Source organism: Epinephelus lanceolatus, chromosome 9 (genome assembly GCF_041903045.1).
Source record: "Epinephelus lanceolatus isolate andai-2023 chromosome 9, ASM4190304v1, whole genome shotgun sequence".
NCBI lineage: Eukaryota > Metazoa > Chordata > Actinopteri > Perciformes > Serranidae > Epinephelus > Epinephelus lanceolatus.
In genome coordinates, this window is record NC_135742.1 from 2,716,954 (window position 1) to 2,723,074 (window position 6,121).

The following is a 6,121-nucleotide window of genomic DNA, read 5'->3' on the forward strand; positions in this document are numbered from 1 at the left end:
GCTAGCCTGCTTTCTCACTTCAGTTGCTTTAACGTCTACTTCAAGTCTTAACCCACAGTGGTTCTGTTTAAGCACTTATAGCTCTCCTCCTTTCTATGACTTTCTCGCTAATCTCTTAGCTGTTGTTTGCACGTTACTAGCCTTGGTAGCTACATTAGCTTTACAGCTAGCGATGGCTTCTCCTTCTGCTCTTTCTTGCTCGGTGTGCCAAATGTTCAGTTATGCCTCTGCCTCCTTTAGCGACAGTGGTAATTGTAATAAGTGTAGCTTATTTGCTGCGTTGGAGGCGAGGCTTAGTGAATTAGAAGCGCGGCTCCACACCATGGAAAACCATTCAGTAGCTGCGGTAGTTAGCCAGCCCCCTGTAGCCGGTGCGGAGCCACATAGCATAGCCTTAGCCTCTGCTAGCGGTCCTCCGGCAACTCCCGTTCAGCCGGGAGGTTGGGTTATGGTTCGCCAGAAGCACAGCTCCAAGCCAAAGCCCACAGCTCACCACCAGCCTGTTCACGTTTCCAACCGCTTTTCCCCACTCAGCGACACACCCGCTGAGGATAAAACTCTGGTTATTGGCAGCTCTATTCTGAGGAACGTGAAGTTAGCAACACCAGCGGCCATAGTCAAATGTATCCCTGGGGCCAGAGCGGGCGACATTGAGTCAAATTTAAAACTGCTGGCTAAAGCTAAACGTAGATTCAGTAAGATTGTTATTCACGTCGGCGGCAATGACACCCGGTTACGCCAATCGGAGGTCACTAAAATTAATATTGCCTCGGTGTGTGAATATGCAAAAACGATGTCGGACTCCGTAGTTTTCTCTGGACCCCTCCCAAATCTGACCAGTGATGACATGTTTAGCCGCACGTCATCACTTAATCGCTGGCTGTCCAGGTGGTGTCCAGCAAACGATGTGGGTTTTGTTAATAATTGGCAAACTTTCTGGGGAAAACCTGGTCTTATTAGGAGAGACGGCATTCACCCCACTTTGGATGGAGCTGCTCTCATTTCTAGGAACCTGGCAAACTTTATTAGTAATTTAAATCCCTGACAACCCAGAGTTGAGACCAGGACTCGGAGACGCAGTCCTATACGCCTCTCTGAGCTTCTAGTTCAGTTACCCAGCCATAGTTTTCATAGTTTTATACGAACGGTGTCTGTCCCCCGACCACCTACATTATTTAAATCTAAAATTAAACAAAGAGGAGTTGTGCATAACAACCTCATAAAAATTAAAACCTCTTCTGTGACAGAAAGACAAAACAGGAGAATTAAATGCGGACTGTTAAATATCAGGTCTCTATCGTCTAAAGCAGTGTTAGTAAACGAATTAATATCAGATAATCATATTGATTTACTCAGTCTCACAGAAACCTGGCTGTGTCAAGATGAATATGTCAGTCTCAATGAATCCACTCCTCCCAGTCATAATAATACCCACATTCCTCGAGGCAGCGGCCGAGGAGGGGGAGTTGCAGCCATTTTTAACTCTAGTCTGTTAATCAGCCCTAAACCTAAACTAGATTATAATTCATTTGAAAGCCTCGTTCTTAGTCTTTTACATCCGACCTGGAAAACCTCGCAGCCACTTTTATTTGTTATAGTGTACTGTGCTCCTGGCCCGTATTCTGAATTTGTATCTGAATTCTCAGAGTTTTTATCCAGTTTAGTTCTTAAATCAGATAAAGTTATTATTGTAGGCGATTTTAACATTCATGTCGACGTTGATAATGACTCCCTGGCTACCGCGTTTATCTCATTATTAGACTCCATTGGCTTCAGTCAGGGTGTACATGAACCCACTCATTGTTTTAACCATACCCTCCATCTAGTTCTGACGTATGGAATTGAAATTGATAACCTAAAAGTCTTTCCACAGAATCCCTCACTATCGGATCATTATCCGATTACCTTTGATTTCTTTTTACCCGATTACACGCCACTCAGCAACAGTTACTATACTAGATGTTTATCAGATAGTGCTGTCGCAAAATTCAAGGAAAAGATTACTCCGTCGTTAAATTCAATACCAAGTCCCTCAGTAACAGAGGTTTTCTGTACCGACTTTGATCATTTTGTCGATAGCGCCGTAGGCTCACTGCAAACAACACTTGACTCTGTAGCTCCTCTTAAAAAGAAGTTAAAAAAGCAAAGAAAGTTTGCTCCTTGGTATAACTCTCAAACCTGTAAGTTAAAACAAATATCGTGAAAATTTGAAAGGAATTGGCGATTGTCCAAACTGGAAGAATCTCGTTTAATCTGGACAGACAGTCTCAAAACTTAGGGGCCTCCGCAATGCCAGAGCAAACTATTACTCAGCATTAATAGAAGAAAACAAGAACAACCCCAGGTTTCTTTTCAGCACTGTAGCCAGGCTGACTGAGAGTCAAAGCTCTATTGAGCCTTGTATTCCTTTAGCCCTTAGCAGTAATGATTTTATGAGCTTTTTTAATGACAAAATTCTAACTATTAGAGGCAAAATTCATGACCTCTTGTCCTCAGATAGTACCTATCTAACCTCAAACACAGCTGTAAGACCTAATATATATTTAGATTGCTTCTCCCCAATTTCTCTTCAAGAATTGACAGCAGTGATTTCTTCATCTAAATCATCAACGTGTCTCTTAGACCCCATCCCAACTAGGCTACTTAAGGAGATCTTTCCTTTAGTTAACACTCATATATTAGATATGATCAATATATCCTTATTAACAGGCTATGTACCACAGTCTTTTAAGGTAGCTGTAATTAAACCTCTACTAAAAAAGCCCACCCTGGATCCAGAGGTGTTAGCCAACTATAGACCAATATCTAATTTTCCCTTTATGTCAAAGATCCTTGAGAAAGTAGTCGCAGACCAGCTGTGTGATTTTCTCCATGATAATAATTTATTTGAGGAATTTCAGTCAGGATTTAGAGTGCATCATAGCACTGAGACAGCACTAGTTAAAATTACAGATGACCTTCTGATTGCTTCACACAAAGGACTTGTCTCTGTACTTGTTTTATTAGATCTTAGTGCGGCGTTCGACACAATTGACCATCAAATTCTACTGCAGAGACTGGATCACTTAATTGGCCTAAAAGGTTCTGCACTAAGCTGGTTTAAATCTTATTTATCTGATCGTTTTCAGTTTGTTGACGTTCATAATGAATCATCCTTACGTACTAAAGTTTGTTTTGGAGTTCCGCAAGGTTCTGTGCTCGGACCAATCCTATTTACTCTATATATGCTTCCTTTAGGTAACATCATTAGAAATCACTCTATAAATTTCCATTGTTATGCGGACGATACTCAGTTGTATTTATCGATGAAGCCAGAAGAAAGTAATCAATTAACTAAACTCCATAACTGCCTTAAAGACATAAAAACTTGGATGAGCACCAATTTCCTGATGTTAAATTCAGACAAAACTGAAGTTATTGTTCTTGGCCCCAAACAACTCAGAGACTCTTTATCTGATGACATAGCTTCTCTAGATGGCATTGCTCTGGCCTCTAGCACTACCGTAAGAAACCTCGGAGTAATATTTGATCAAGATTTGTCTTTTAATTCTCATTTAAAACAAACCTCACGGACTGCATTTTTTCATCTGCGTAATATTGCGAATATTAGGCCTATCCTGACCCGAAAAGATGCAGAAAAATTGGTCCACGCTTTTGTTACCTCTAGGCTGGATTACTGTAACTCTCTATTATCAGGTAGCTCTAGTAAGTCCTTAAAAACTCTCCAGCTAATTCAGAATGCAGCAGCACGTGTACTAACAGGAACTAAGAAACAAGATCATATTTCTCCTGTTTTAGCTTCTCTGCACTGGCTCCCTGTAAAATCCAGAATTGAATTTAAAATCCTACCGTTAACTTATAAAGCTCTAAATGGTCAAGCTCCATCATATCTTAGTGAGCTCATAGTGCCATATTATCCCACCAGAACACTGCGCTCTGAGAACGCAGGGTTACTCGTGGTCCCTAAAGTCTCCAAAAGTAGATCAGGAGCCAGAGCCTTCAGCTATCAGGCTCCTCTCCTGTGGAATCATCTTCCTGTTACGGTCCGGGAGGCAGACACCGTCTCCACATTTAAGACTAGACTTAAGACTTTCCTCTTTGATAAAGCTTATAGTTAGGGCTGGCTCAGGCTTGCCCTGTACCAGCCCCTAGTTAGGCTGACTTAGGCCTAGTCTGCCGGAAGACCCCCCTATAATACACCGGGCTCCCTCTCTCCTTCTCTCTCGTATTCTATTACTGCATCTTGCTAACTCGGCCATTCTGGATGTCACTAACTCGGCTTCTTCTCCGGAGCCTTTGTGCTCCACTGTCTCTCAGATTAACTCATATCGCAGCGGTGCCTGGACAGCGTGACGTGTGTGGTTGTGCTGCTGCCGTGGTCCTGCCAGATGCCTCCTGCTGCTGCTGCCATCATTAGTCATTAGTCATACTTCTACTGTTATTATACACATATGACTATTGTCACACATGTATATTGCCAGATATTAATACATACTTTCAACATATTGTACCACAGTAGCCAGAACTATAACTATAATATTATTACTTTCAATAATGTTGTTGTAACCTACTGTCATTACCTGCATCTCTCTCTCTCTCTCTCTGTCGCTCTCTCTCTGTCTCTTTGTGTCATGCGGATTACTGTTAATTTATTATGCTGATCTGTTCTGTACGACATCTATTGCACGTCTGTCCGTCCTGGAAGAGGGATCCCTCCTCAGTTGCTCTTCCTGAGGTTTCTACCGTTTTTTTTTCCCCGTTAAAGGGGTTTTTTTTGGGGGGGGGGAGTTTTTCCTTATCCGCTGCGAGGGTCATAAGGACAGAGGGATGTTGTATGCTGTAAAGCCCTGTGAGGCAAATTGTGATTTGTGATATTGGGCTTTATAAATAAAATTGATTGATTGATTGATTGAAGATACAAACCACTCATTAGCAAGAAGAATAGGAAGGCCAGGCTGGAATTTGCCAAAAGGTACAGAGATGAGCCTCAAAAATTCTGGGAAAAAGTTTTATGGACTGATGAGACAAAGATTAACTTTTTCCAAAGTGATGGAAAGGCGAAAGTTTGGAGAAAGAAAGGATCTGCTCATGATCCCAAACATACAAGCTCATCTGTGAAACACGGTGGAGGTAATGTCATGGCTTGGGCTTGCATGGCTTCTTCTGGGACGGGCTCTTTCATCTTCATTGATGATGTAACACATGATGGCAGCAGCAAAATGAACTCAGAAGTCTACAGAAATATTTTGTCTGCTAATTTAAAGAAAGATGCAACCAAACTGATTGGGAGATCCTTCATCATGCAGCAAGATAACGACCCAAAACACACTGCCAAAACAACAGAGGAGTTCATCAGGGGCAAGAAGTGGAAGGTTTTAGACTGGCCAAGTCAGTCTCCAGACTTAAACCCAATAGAGCATGCATTTTACCTGCTGAAGAGGAGACTGAAGGGAGTAACCCCCCAAAACAAACAACAACTGAAAGAGGCTGCGGTGAAAGCCTGGAAAAGCATCACAAAAGAAGAATGCAAAAGTTTGGTGATGTCAATGGGTCACAGGCTTGATGCAGTTATTGAAAGCAAAGGATTTGCAACTAAATATTAAGTCTCATTCACTTTAATCTATTTTAAGTTTATATGTTCCAATACTTTTGCTCACCTAAAAATTTTGTGTTCCTTTACAAATAACGCTATCATCTAAGTTGTGTATATGTATATATATATATATATATATATATATATATATATATATGTATATATATATATATATATATATATATATATATATATATGTATATATATATATATGTATATATATATGTATATATGTATGTGTGTATGTATATATATATGTATGTATGTATGTATGCATCAAGAAATGTTTTTCTTAATGGTCTATTTGCCCATGCAGATTTAACCAAGTGACCATTCTTGCTTGTGAACGACTGGGCCTTTTGAGGATGCTCCTTTCATACCCAGTAATGACACTAATCTACCAATTCACCAGTTCACCTGTGGAATGTTTCGAACAGGTGTTTTTTTTTGAGCATTTAACAACTTTCCCAGTCTTTTGTTGCTCCTGTCCCAACGTTTTTGAAATATGTTACAGGCATCAAATTCAAA